Below are 14,897 nucleotides of genomic sequence, written 5' to 3'. Positions count from 1 at the left end.
ATGGATGAATTTCAAATAAGTTACCTATAATCACACGGTCTTGCTTTCACCATACTGTCTTCCAATATTTATTATTTATTCTACATGAAATTGCTCATAATTTTGATGAGCCTTCTTAGCTTTTTGTATTCTGCATTTATGGACACAGATCCTTATGTTAGCATAACTTCGATACTTACAGCAAACAAAGCATAATATAAGTTTCACATTATAACATTCCATAGTGATAAACTGTTTCCCTTTTGTTGGGTTATAATAATTGTAGTAACAACAACTATCACTTATTGACTGTTTATACAAGAAGTCTTCCGTTAAGAGCATCTTTTAACAAAGTAGACACCAAAAAGGAGTTTTAATGTGGAAATGCCTAGACTTTGATATACTTAAGGTTCCACTCACTGTGTGACTTTAGTCAAGAAAAAGCTTCCCACTCTTTGCTCCCCTTCAACTTCCTCCTCTGAAAAAGAATAAAAATGGAAATAGCTGACTTAGAGGCTGTACCCACTGGAGTCTGGTACATAGTAGATGTTTGGGAAATTGGGAAGATTGTCATTGAAATCTACTTCAAAAGCTCTTTTGCCCAAATCTATAAGATGAAGAGATGTATACTACTTTGTGTCTATTTCCAGATGTATTTCCAGGGTAATTAAGCAGTCCGTGTCACTGAGAACTTGCTAAGTGTCCATTTCTTACATATCAGATCCTTACTAGGTTTGCTGTTGCATTCTTCCTGCACTCATTCTTCACTTACTCTTTCAACAAATAACCAGTGTTTGGCCACCAGACATTTCTGAAGTCGCCATTACACTCAGGTTGCAGCTGGCATGAGGAAGGTGTTGTCTATTCAATAAGTGTCAGATGACTCGGATGTGGTCTCCAACACTAGGCCAGTAATAGGCAGGCAGGAATGTATGGGGTGTGTGTGTGTGTGTGTGTGTGTGTGTGTGTGTGTGTGTGTTTATATGTCTGTGTTTCCTAGGAGGCTATAGTTGGTCATTTTGCTATCACATCATATCTTACCAATGAAAATGACCAAGATACAGCGTCCTGGGCAAGACAGATGTTAACAGATAATACACTATGACTTAATAATAACAGATTTTTGCACAAAAAGTTGTGCCTGTATACTTATGCCCAAGGGATTAAGAATGGTTACAAAATTTATTTTTTTCAAGTGAATAGCAGTTTACCAGTGAGATGAGAAAAGATCCAATGTTAGAAAGCATAGTCTATGCAAAGAAAGCAGAAAATGCAAAGGCAGGTGAGACTTACATGTCCAGCAACGATTTTCCTATGGTCGTAATTGTCATGGTGGATGGATGAGTTTTAGAACAGGAGGGTGGGAAGGTGAACAGGGCTAGACCAGAAGGAAGGTAGCAAGCTAGTAAATATCATACTTCCCATGTAACAGGCAATATCCTGGACATTTTAGGCATATTTTGTCTCACAACTTTCAAAATAACCCTGTTTCAGAGGTAATGGAAATGAGACTTTGATTATGAGGTTGTTCAAGGTCATACAGCAAGAATATGGTGGATTTGGTGTTCAGGGCCACGTCTTTGAGATCAGAACCTCTCTTTTCTTCACCAAGATGCAATTAGTAGTTAAATGGGAAGCCACTTAAATGTCTTCTCATTTATTTGGGTTTAATTAATTTCTGCGAAGAACTGTGGGATTTTGTTCTGTGTTGTCTCAAACTTCACTGAGAGTCCAAAGAATGTTCTAGAATGTTTAATTAATTAATTAATGTTTAATTAATTTCTGCGAAGAACTGTGGGATTTTGTTCTGTGTTGTCTCAAACTTCACTGAGAGTCCAAAGAATGTTCTACAACACTTTAACTTTCTTTGGTATCTTTCAGATGTAAATGTTTTTCCTCTTCATAAAGACGGCATGGTTTCCTTGTGCTTTTTAGCAGATTTTTTTTTTTTTTGGTTTTTAAATAGGATTTTTAAATTATGTTTTACTTTTTTAAAGTTTTTATTTAAATTCCAGTTAGGTAACATACAGTGTAATATTAGTTTCTGGTGTACAGATTAGTGACTCAACACTTCTGTACAACACCTGGTGCTCATCACAGCAGATTCTTGTTTACAGGCTTTATGCTTTTTTGTCTGTTTATTTCTGTCTCCCCTTAATCCATCCTTAGACATAGCCAGTTAAGAACACCGTGGCCCGTTTATCCTGGTGGCCGGATTTCTTCATCCATCCTCATTGGCACGACCTGTATGCCAGATTGAGTGTGGCTGAGTCTAACCTTTCCAGTGCCTCCTCCAAGGAAAAGCCCCACTGTCCCCAGAGGAGCCTGGCCATACTCAGTGCAGCCGTTGCATTGCCCCTGGGGTTCTGCATCCTCTGCGAGGATTGGATTCCCACCCCCTACCTCTAGTCTGCCTAAAAACACCCATCTTTCTCTAATATCATCCCCGCCCAAAGGAGAGCGATTCTTTAGATCAGAAGCCAACCGACCATTTCAATAAAAGGTCAGATAGTCTGTATTTTAGACGTTGTGAGTCATGCTGTTTGTCACAACCTCTTGACTCTGCCGTTGTGGCACCCAAGCCGCCAGAGACGATATGTAAATGAATGGCTGTGGCTGTGTTCCAATAAAACTTTATTTATAGACTCCGAAATTTGAATTTCAAATAATCTGCATGCTTCTTTTGATTCCTTTCAGTGATTTAAAAATGTAAGACCCATTCTTAGCTCAAAAACAGGCGGCAGGCTGCATTTCGCCAGGCCCTGCTCTAGACAGACAGTCAGCCACAGCACTCACTGCTTCTTCAGTGGGGTAAATTGGGTCTGACCATCGGGGTCTTTGACGTGGCTCTTTCTCTATAGCTTCTCCAGCTTTTCCTAGTTCCTTGTGGTCACGCAGTTTCTTCCTAGGGTCTTTAGCCATTTCTGTTTGCCCCCGTCTTTGTGCAAGGGAAGGACTGCATGAAGAGATCTGGCCGCAGGGGAAGGTGGTTAAGTTCTGTTAGCACGCTGATATCTGATCCAGGAGTGAAAGCCGAATTCTTTTTCCGTCTCTGGAAAATTTCTTTGTTATTGACCTTTTGCTGTTCTTCAGGAACCTCTCCAATTGAGGCAAATTGAACTGACTCCTAATGAATTTGTAATTCTTTGAATGAGGGCTATTTGACCTTAGCTCACTTGATGTTTCAGATTATGTATCCTGCTTTTTTTTCTCCCGAGACTGTGTTGCAGACAGGAAGGTAATGTCGGCAAGTAAATGAAAGGGTTGATCAAACAAAAGTGTGAACTCAGACAAAAAATATATGCCAGTTCCTACTTTTGTTGCCATTTATTCATTCGTTTACTCAGCAAATATTTACATGTGCCAGACTCTGCACCCCCACACGAGGTCTCTCGCTTTGGAGGTCTACATACAGTGATGAGCAGAGGACCACGTTTGTCTCCCGAGAACCCCAGGGGAGGCAGAGATCAAGGAGACCCATCTTTCCTTGAATCTCTTGGCATCTGTCACTCATAATGTAGGACGTAGGGGGCACAATTAAGCATAGGACGACACGTGTTCCTACACATTGCCCATGATAAGTGAAAGGACATGGCTCTAGAGGTCAGAGTCTGGGGCCAGCTGCTCTACTATTCTGAACCCTAAATGCTGTAAACGAGGAGACTACCTGTGTTGGAGCTTTGTTAGGAGGACTAAAAGAAATGTCATACACGGGCAAGATATAAATGTTTAGCACATAGGCCCTAAAAAACCACCCACATCCAAGGATGTCAAATTTGCCTTTTGTTTGTTTTGTTCTTTATTGATAAATTTATAGCCTTCCAGTAAAGTCCTACCGATTTACTGCTAAACTTGCTACTAAATCAGACTTATTTATTGACTGCACAGTGCGTGTCCGTGGCTGTACTATGCATTGTGGGAGAAATCAGAAAAGTGTGATGTATCATCAAACATTTTTTCAAGCTGGAGGTTGGAAACATACTCTTATATGAATGATACGAAATACTCTTTACTGACGTTGTTATCTCTTTGTGTGTCTTTTTTAGATCTGAACAGTGATGGCACACATTTCAGTTATGAGTCGCTCAGTGAGCTGTGGATCGACAGAACGATAAACATGCCTGTCATGATGTATGCCACTAAGCCTCTTCACTAGTAGGTATTTTCTATTCAGTATTGTTTACGTGGTTATATATGGAGATTGTCAACAGAGTCTACATTTATAATGAAAGAGAAGCAGAATACTTGTGTTCGTGTTGTGGTTATGAACGTGGCTAGATTTATTCTGGTTATGTGGCAGCCAGTTGCAAAATGAAAGAGCAGGTTAAAATGTACCTGTTGCGTATATGTGTGTATATGAGTATGGAAGCGTATATGTATCCCTATAGCAGAGTTTAGAAGTATAGAACTTTCCCTCTCTTTTAACTGAGTAAAAATAATGTCACTGGAAATTTTCACTGTCCTTTGGCTCTTTAATATCATCATATAAATCTGGCAGTGAAAGCCTAAAAAATTTTACCTAATGTGATGTTTTGAAACGGTTCAATTTTATTGCAGTTTTAACTAACAAGATATCTGATAATGTGTCCACTTACACAAGTATCATGTGGTAATTGGCATGTGATGTTTATGGTGTCATGGAAAGGGAATTTTACTGTGTCAGAAAACCTTAATTGGATCATCCGACCAGACCCTCAGGTCTCCAGGCATCAGTTTCCTCATCTGCAAAATGAGAGAGAATTTCTGTTTTACCTGATTCATAAGGTTACTTTATAGGTCCAGTGAGATAATAATGTGAAGTTATTATTTAACTACAAACCCCATAAAAATGATGTTATCTGTGGCTGATTAATATTTCAAGGAGGGAGTTGGACAAGAGTTGTGATCATACTTTGCTTTTTCTTTAGGTTTTTTTTTTTAATTTCAATTCTAATTAGTTAACATACAGTGTAATATTAATTTCAGGTCTACGATTTAGTGATTCAGGACTTCTATATATTTGGTGCTCAGCTTTTTAAATTGGCCAATACAGCTTGATATTTTGTGTGTTATTCACCCAAAATATAAATGATAAAATCATACTTAACTTTAATTCATGAACCAAATAAATTTCTCATATTTGAGAAAATTATGTGTAAATTAAACATGAAAAAAAAACAACCAACCATGTTTCTCACACATACTGTGCACCCCAGTCCCCACCAACTATGGGTGTTAGATGTCTGCTTCTGTTCTCCTGGATACACTTTATTAGACTACTTTTGGGTATTTACACTGTTCTCCTGGATACACTTTATTAGACTACTTTTGGGTATTTACACTTGGAGGAGAAAAGATACATTAGATGCTTTTTGTATACAGTTTAATTTCAGGACATTAAGAGATAATGGAGAAATTCAACCAGATATTGTTCATTTAGCTTACTATATTACATTCCTTTTTACTGAAACCTCTTCAGTGCCTCATATAGCCATTCTTTTTTGCTAATGGAATACAGTTAGTGTGTTTAAAAGATTGAAAATGAGAATCTTAACGAATATATTTAGTAAGACGGAAAAAGACTTTTTCACTAAAATTTTAAAAGTTGTTATATAACCGGGACCATGCAATGACACTGGTTTGCAGATTATTCTCCAGGAATTGGATATAATTATTTTTGAAGGGACAATGGCTTATTACATGAATAAAGTGTTTGCATTTAGGTGAAACAAAATCTTTAATAACAGGTAATATATATTCACTTGCTAATATTGTAGCATAGTCCCTAAGGGGGGGTGGGGGTGGGGGGGAGGAGCTGTCTAAAGTCAGATTTATGGGGTTGCAACCAACCCAGTTGTTTCATTTTCCAGCTTTGCACTGTTGGACAGGTCCTTTAACCTCTCTGTGCCTTAGTTTGCCCATCTGTAAAATGGGTCTAATAATAAGAATGATTTCTTTTTCTAAAAAAAGACAGAGAGAGAAAGTAAGAAAAGAGGTGGAAAGGCAGAATGTATGTCACAAAACGATGTGGAGGACGGTTTGCTTTTCACTTCCCCCGATCATTTTCTCTAAACCATATTGTATACTTATTCCTGTTATAAATAAACTTAAGGTATTGTCCATTGGGCTCATATTGGACAAAGTTCAGTGGTTGTACTGGGTGGTATATTTCAAATGAGTCATCATTTGTTCCCAAGATGGGAAATACTGATAATCTGGGGTGGTGATCTGAGCCAAGAGCCAATTGCCTGTCTGCTGTGTATGACTCAGAACAGAAAACCAAGTCTCTTTGTGTCACGTGTTAATTATAACCCATTTGGAACAGTGACAGTGCTTGGTCACCGCATCTCTGTGTCCATCTGTATACCCAGGATTATCTCATAGTGTTTTTGCGTGGATTACATGAGTTAATAGGGTCAAGTGCTTAGGAGCGCTGTGTGATGCTTCGTAACTAATCAATATTTATGGTTATTATTCACTGGACAGAGTGAGGGATTATGGTAACCACCACAGATTTTGGAATCAGAAAGCCCTAAGTCCAAAACCATTCATTATGTTACGGTGGAAGCTAAAGTAGTTACTGAACCTTTCGAAGTCTCAGTTTCTGGAAAAAAAAAAAAAAAAGAAAGAAAGAATTTAAAAATACTCCATACTGCTTTTGTTAGGATGATTTAACACAACATCTGGCAAGCAGTGGTAGCCAACACCTGAATCGAGAGTTGTGAAAATATAGTCACAAATTATTATAGAATGCATTTTTAAAGTCATGTAAATCAGAGATACTCCGATTCTGAAAATGTCCTTCTTGCCATATGTTATATTTAGGGGACTTTTAGAAATGTGCCCAATTATATGATTTACTTTGTGAGATCCAGAATTTCAAAAAAGACAAACGAATAACTTAACTCAAATTAAAAAATGCAAACATAACTTAAATATGGTATCCTGATTAAAAAAAAAAATTCGTTGCCTTTTTTAAGCCTATCAGGGAATATCAACTCAGTGTTTATTTTGTTATAAAGATTGGGCTGTTACCACATTTAAAATGATTTGTTTTCTAAAAAAAAAAAAGTGGGGGGGAGGAAAGAGGTGGAAATGCAGAATGTATGTCACAAAACGATGTGGAGGACGGTTTGCTTTTTCACTTCCATGAACATTTCGTCTAAACCATATTGCATACTTATTCTTGTTATAAATAAACTTAATGTATTGTCCTCTGGGAGCATATTGGACAAAATTCAGTGCTTGTACTGGGTGGTATATTTCAAATGAGTCATTATTTGTTCCCAAGGTGGGAAATGCTGATAATCTGGGGCAGTGATCTGAGCCAAGAGCCAATTGCCTGGCTGCTGTGTACGACTCAGAACAGAAAACCAAGTCTCTTTCCATCACGTGTTAATTATAAACCGTCTGGAACAGTGACAGTGCTTGGTCACTTCATCTCTGTCCCTCAGTATCACCACCCAGAGACTCTTTCACATGCAAATTTAACCTGACTTGTTGACAATTCAGATAGTGATATTATCAACAGTTGCTTTCTACAAGCCTGTTATTCTTCTTGTTTATTTTTGTAATAGCGTTAGCCTTTAAGAGTTTGCCCACGATGAGGACAGTCATGGTTGTAGAGATTTTTGGGTGTAAACGTTTGGGAAGTGCATTTTTTTTTAATGTTTATTCATTTCTGAGAGACAGAGAGAGACAGAGCGTGAGTGGGGGAAGGGCAGAGAGAGAAGGAGACACAGAATCCGAAGCAGGCTCCAGGCTCTGAGCTGTCAGCACAGAGCCCGATGCGGGGCTCGAACTCACAGACTGTGAGATCATGACCTGAGCTGAAGTCAGACGCTTAAGCGACTGAGCCCCCCCCCCCCCCCCAAGCGCCCCGGGGAAGTGCATTCTTATGTCCACGTATGCAGACATAGGCTTTGCTGTCCCTGCTTGGGGCCCTTGGTGAGAGATGACCTTGGTCATTCTGACCTCCCTCCGGAGGGCCCTGCATTGCTGCATACTTCAGGCCTTCGGTATGGTCGCCATTCACGTTTTGAAGCCTCGTATTAGGAGTTAGAATGTAATAAAAAGAAGCAGAGTTGTCGTGCTCATCCAAACAAGTGGATTCTCACATCGCCCTCCTTCCGCCCTCCTTCTTGCCGCGGCCATTGCGCACTTGCGATGTTTGTCTCAAAAGTGATTTGTGGCTTTAGAAGTGTCCTTTTAAAGGGGTCTGATCTAGTCAGTTATCACTCTAATACTTCATCACATCGTGTCTCTGAAAACGAAGAGACGTTTCATTCCCTGTCACAGGGCCAGAGTTTGGAAGGGATGGGGCGTCCAGAACTAAAGTCGGCTGTCGTTCGGAGACAGACGTGAAATGAAATCTGTCTTGGCGGGACTTTCAAGAAGAGGTTGTGACTGTGAGCATAACACACTCACGGGAGGGAGCGGGAGAAGCTCGGAGCGGTTGCGGGTGAGCCGGATGGGCGGCAGGACAGGCGGAAGAGGAGCTCATGAACAGCGAGTGTCTGCTGCCCAGTGACCAGAAGTAGCCTCAGATGAGCCGCAGACGCCCCCAGACGTGGATGAGGCCCCCTCTCTTTTGTCGGCTTCAGATCTCAGCCTCTGCGCTGACCGCCCACCCGGAGGCACCCCCGTCTCACCTGCCCGTCGCCATCTCCTCGTGCTCGCCGTCCATCAAATTCCAGTTCTTCCTTCCAGACTCATTTGGCATTCGCTGCCGTCTGTGAAAGCTACCCCCATCCTCCTCTTAAAGTTGACCGTCCCCTCATGACCTCTGTACTGCGGACGCGCCTTAGTGAGAGATCACATTCTTCACTTCTTCTGCAATACTTGGCTTCCATTTCACCATCAACCGAGTGGCTTATGAACAACAGAAATTTCTTCCTCACTGTTCTGGAGCCTGGACACTCTGAGATCAAGGCACCAGCAGACTTCATGTAGGGTAAGGGTCTGCTCTTTAGAAAGCCATGTTTTCCGCGTCCTCACATGGTGGAAGAGGCGAAGGAGTTTTCTGGGGCACCTTTTATAAGTTTCCCACGTATTCTTGTATAACTATAATCCCATTCATGAGGGCTTCACCCTCGCGACTTAATCACCCCCCCAAAGACCCCGTCCCCCTCCACATGCCACCACACGGGACATTTGCATGTGACGTCTGAGTTTTGGGTGAGAGGTCCACAGTCAGTCTATAACAAGTATCCATCTGTCCCGTTGCAGTCTTGTTGAGGGCATTCCTCGTCTTACAGTCTCTTATGTCCAGGGTCTAGTGCTCAACAACTAATTCCTGATTAAATTAATGGTAGAAACAATACCATTCTCTGTCCTCAGACTGAAGAGGAAATAATTGCATTTGCCACATCAAAAGATTTCTACGAAATGTTATTCAGTATGGATATTACTTCAAATTGTTATTAATATAAATCTGCAGGGGCACCTAGTGGCTCAGTCGGTTCAGCGTCCGACTTGAGCTCAGGTCACGATCTCACAATTCATGAGATCGAGCCCCACATCGGGCTCTGTGCTGACGGCTCTGAGCCTCGAGCCTGCTTGGGATTCTGTGTCTCCCTTTCTCACTGCCCCTCCCCTGCTCGTGCTCTGTCTCTCTCTGTCTCTCAAAAAATAAAATAAAACATTAAAAAGTATATATATATAATTTTATATTATATTATAATATATTATACATTATATAATTTTATATTATATATTACAATATTATATCTTATATATAGATCTGCAAAAAGTATAACCAGAAAAATGAAAACTGGCAACTTTTAACATATTATGAGATTTGCATCATTTTTAACACTTTTAGAAAAACAGAACACAGTTTTGAAAATGTAAAACTGATTCTACTAACTTCCTTATGGGTTTACCATTAAATGTATTATTTTTAGAACAACATTTCAACAATAATGAGAATTATTTGACCTTTTCTTGACTGAGAGGGAAATGATTTTTTTCATGTAAGTTAATATGTAAGAAATTATTTATATATTAATTAAGGAATTAATAGATTAATTAATAGTTTACTAATATATAAAAAAACATTAAAGAGTTCTTAAGGTTTTGTTTTATTATAGTAATTATTACATATATTTAAAATTGATTTTGTTCAATTCATTATAAAATATATTAAAATGTGTAAGATATTTTAACATAGTTTACCCATGGAAACCATGGAAGATACCTACTATTAATCTGAATGGGGAAAGGTGGATGTATATATTGTGTAAGTCAACATTCCTATAGGTTTGAGCTGTTTTTGAAGAAATACAGAGAAAAACAACCAAACCAAAAAATTCCCTCCAAGTCAATAACCGAAACCCTCATGATGTAGCCGCATGAAGTTCTATCTGAAACTTAACTTTGGTGGCCGTATACGACACAGTAGTGGACTTACAATTGTTTAGTTTAATATTTATACTTGAATAGTACCCATGTTAACAGGGAAGACCATCAAATCCGCTAAACTGGTATTTTCCACTCGACATTCATCTTTTGTTACTTCGTGTACATCAGTCTCACACAGAGGAGTCACTACAGGCTAACGTAGAATTGTGACACACTGTATCTTAAGCCATTCAGCTTTCACAGATGGCTGTAGATAGGTAAGCGGAAGGCATTGAGCCAGTAAAGACGTATTTCAGAGAGGAAAATGGGCTGACAGTTTTCAGTGCATGAGCTATTTTAGATTGACATGCTTCTGGCAAAAAGGGATAATGTTTGAATGAATCATGTATCAAGAATATTCATCCAGTTGTGTAAGCAGAAATACAGGACTAATGTAGGAGTGATGAATATTCATCCAGTTGCGTAAGCAGAAATATACGACTAATGTAGAAATACAGGGCTCGGGTAATCACAATATTAAAGCTTTGATATGCTCCAATAAGTAGAGCATGGTATGCCAAGAATAACATATTGTCGGAAGAAGTAAGGGTTTTTATTTTGTTGTTGTTGTTATTCCCAGAGGTAACACTTGAAAATTTTCGAGATTGTTTCCTGGTAACTTTTTAAGTCTTTATTTTATGTACTTGAAGATTCGACTACCTTAGTGACTATTTCCTGACATTCTTTTTAGCTAATGAACTTACAGTCGTGTGGCGAAACTTGGCGATGACAGTGATGGCTACCACGTACTGAGCTAGTAACTGTGCAGTAGGCTTTGGTCTCATGTTGTGTCACATCATTGTGTCATCCTCACAAAACTCTGCAACAATGGCCTCATCATCTTCCTTTCACAAAGGAGATGAGTACTGTACCCTGTACCCCACTGATTCACACCCATGCTTACATAACCTAAATTTGTAACAGCCTCATCCCTACAGGGGGGCACATATGTATGGAGGCATATCATATCTTATGAAATTAGAAAACTAATTTGATTTTTAAAATAAAATTAGTGTTGAAAATATAATGTGCTTCGGGTTTTGAGCCATGCTTCTCTCATATCCTGGAGAATCAATAGCTTATAAAATTATAATTAAAGATTTCCCCTTCTATCCTTCTGCAGCAACCGATATGAATAAAAATGAGAATCTGCAGTTATTTCAGTCATGTCTTCAGTAACAGATACAAGCAGGTGTCTTCCAGGAAAATGCATCAGAAATGCATTTTTAAGACTGGACAGTTTATCCTCAAAGTTCAACGACATCCTTATTCAACATGTTTCCTTATATCTTTTTTTTTTCATATTAACAGTCAGTGTAAGTGCCATGAAATCAGCATGTGTTCCATACTATAATTAATTGCTCCCACAAAATTCAGACTAAAATTCTTATTCTCAACAACTGTCTTCTGTACACCAGTCACCTCACCAAATGCTTTCACATTAATTCCCTCTTTTCAGCTCAGTTATGCTTGAAAAGAATTTTGTGGATTCATGTCATATGCTGCCTCTCTCTCTCTGATGGAGAGATATTAACAGTGTTTTACTGTCCCTTAGATGCTCACTCAGAGGATCTGTTAACCCCAGCAAGCAACACCTAAATGGAATTAAAAAAATACAATAAAATAAGCCTGGGAAGCAGAGAGAGTTTTGAAGAAACACTTGCTTTTAAATAAAGGAGATAATTATAATATTTTGAAGTCATTTAAAATTCGAGGGGATTAAACTATCTGGAAAGAAAATCATGCCCTACATGACATGTTAAATATTTGAAGCTGGAGAACTGAGGTATTCTGTTTATTCATTCAGCAAATATTTCTAGACCTCCTTCTATGCAGCAGGCCCTGCCTGCCGCTGTGAACAACAGACAAAATCCTTGTCCTCGTAGTTTTTCCAGGTAGCCACTGGTGAGCAGGAGGCATGGAGGACGAGAGTAGAGTGTGTGTGTGTGTGTGTGTGTGTGTGTATACATATATATAAAGTCCTTTTCTATAGTGACATAGATCATTAAATATATGTATATACAAATAGTAATGAATTTAAGTTTACATAAAAGCAGTTGCTTTTTGTACCAGCAAAAACTTTCTTCAAAGCATAATTTTATTTATTTGTTTATAATGTTTATTTATTTTTTAAAAAAATTTTTAATGTTTATTTCTTCTTGAGAGAGAGAGAGAGTCAGAGCATGAGTGGGGGAGGAGCAGAGAGAAAGGGAGACACAGAATCTGAAGCAGGCTCCAGGCTCTGAGCTGTTAGCACACAGCCCGACACAGGGCTCGAACCCACAAACCGTGGGATCATGACCTGAGCTGAAGTTGGACGCTTAACCGACTGAGCCACCCAGGCGCCCTTGTTTATTTATTTTTGAGAGAGAGAGAAAGAGCGTGAGTGGGGGAGGAGCAGAGAGAGAGGGAGACACAGAATCCAAAGTAGGTTCCAGGCTCTGAGCTGTCAGCGCAGAGCCCGATGTGGGACCTGAACCCATGAACCGTGAGATCATGACCTGAGCCGAGGTCGGACGCTCAACCGACTGAGCCACCCAGACGCCCCTCCAAAGCATAATTTTAGATTACAAACTTGGAAATTCTTACTCACCAAAACTTCCTATTTTGATTGCTTCCAGAAACGAAAATTTTGATAACCTATCTCAGCCTTCGTTGGAAAATGATTCGTGTGTTTTCTGCCTTGTTTTCTTTACTCACTGTAAGATAACTTGGTAGGTGCTCCAGAACCTAAAAGAGAAAACCTCAAGACTATTGTGTACATCATCAGATTACACCGAGAGTGGCTAAAGGCGACTGAGGGGGACAGATAGCTTGCACACTATGAGGCCCAAAAGGGAAAAAATAACAGAAGAGAAGCAATTCCAGTGTTTTGGAACTTCGGTCGAAGTTCAAGTTCTTCCTCTGCTGAAGCACCGAGTGGCATGGATGTGTTGTCCTTGTATCACCTAATCCCATGGAAGTTGGGTATAGAACCAGAACCCTTCATTGATTGATATCCATCACCTAATTAGAAATGTAGTATCTGATGTAGAGCTGGTGACAAAAGGAAAAATTTTAAAAAATTGGGTAAAGTGGCAGCCATGCACTGTGCTGAACCAGCTTTCCAACAGGAAAGTGAGTCAGAGATTTTTAGTGATTTTTGGATGCCATATAATGACCTCTTAAGCTCAGCAAGTAAGTAGATATTAAACTCTGTTGACTTAGGTTGCAGTGATAAATAAAAATAGCCCATTCCTCTTGGGGGAGATGATAAACATCATAACTGCATTCATTTTTTAAAAAAATATTTCTTTTCTTTGCATGAAGCCCAGTTGCATGTTTGACAACTTAGTCTACTTTCTAGGTTTTCTGAATACGTGGTTTTGGTGGCTCTCCCAACTCCAGATCACTTAACTCTCATGCCACTGATGTGAAAATCAATGCTTGATGCAAAAAAGTGCTACACAAGACTTTGCAGCCGTTCTTGAGAGTGCATTTTTAAAGTTAGCTCTTTAAAATAACCTAGATTAAAAAATAATATGGTAATGTAGTCAAATGGTAATGTCTAATGGCTTTTAGACGATGGGACGAAAACAGGGCCGAGGCAGAGGGCCATGAGTAGCTCATCAGTGCTAATTTTGCCTTTTCCCTACTACTCTGTATAGAGAGCAAAACTAAAGAATTTCCGCCAAAGTGAAAATTGTTGACAAAGTGATTATCACCAAGTTCCCATCCTGTGTGCTAACAGCCTGCAAAGTGTAGCAGTCTAATAAGGAGAGTAATTAAAGCTGCATTTCAGTGTCTCATACTCCTAGCATTTGTCTATTAAAATACATTAGACATGTTATAGAAACGTCAGTCTTCCTTAAGCTGGAGATGTGTCTCCAGCTTCCTCGGGGAGGAGGTATGTAAGATAAGTTGCAAGATACAACCAGTAAGCCCAAGACAAGGAAAAACTCATTGTGTAGAAGGAGTTCCAGGTTGTTTTTTTCAGTTTTGTTGTAACTCTCAGGGGGGAATTCACACCAAGTGGGGCTCATAGGAGGAAGCAAATAAATGTTAGTTCAATCGAATGATGCCCCTGCTTTTCAGTTTCTTTAAAAGATCGGCTACAAGCTCAGACTATATTACTAAAGGTGTTTATTTTTTTTTTTTAACTTTAAAAAGTAATTGGATCATGGACTTTAATCTCATTCTTTCATTTATGCCTTGGGCTAGGAGATCCTCAGGGGCTGTGCAGATTAAGGAAAAGCCACTTAATTAGTGGAGAGAGCCCTCTCCCTTTGTTCAGATTCTCTGTTGCCTGCTAATGAGAAAGGCAACTCAATCACATCTCTTCTGACACTAAAACTTCTTTGTTCAGCTAGCTGCTGAACAAAACTGGTCTTTCCATCTGAGTTCTCTGTCAGCCTTGCTCATACTTCAAGGCTGACCTGCGAATCAATCATAAAATCAGGTTGGTAGATTGCCACCAGCATTTTAAAATGCAACACAGCAAAGGAAAAAGTGTCAGAGTGTATCCCATGATGACTTTCTATAAAGTCTTTGTTTCATTT

At 39.3% G+C, this 14,897-nt stretch overlaps 1 protein-coding gene across 1 annotated transcript in view; it reads left to right on the top strand.

The window, feature by feature from the left end:
• Window positions 1-14,897, top strand: part of CHRM3 (cholinergic receptor muscarinic 3) — a 522,646-nt gene that overhangs the window by 143,699 nt on the left and 364,050 nt on the right. Inside the window, exon 2 of the mRNA XM_049646064.1 lies at window positions 4,026-4,134. The gene's annotated coding sequence lies outside the window, so the exon portion shown is untranslated. The remainder of the gene's footprint in view (window positions 1-4,025; window positions 4,135-14,897) is intronic.

Source organism: Panthera uncia, chromosome D2 (assembly GCF_023721935.1).
Source record: "Panthera uncia isolate 11264 chromosome D2, Puncia_PCG_1.0, whole genome shotgun sequence".
In the NCBI taxonomy this organism is placed as follows: domain Eukaryota; kingdom Metazoa; phylum Chordata; class Mammalia; order Carnivora; family Felidae; genus Panthera; species Panthera uncia.
The sequence above is the reverse complement of the archived record's forward strand: the minus strand, read 5'-3'. Positions and strand labels throughout refer to the sequence as shown.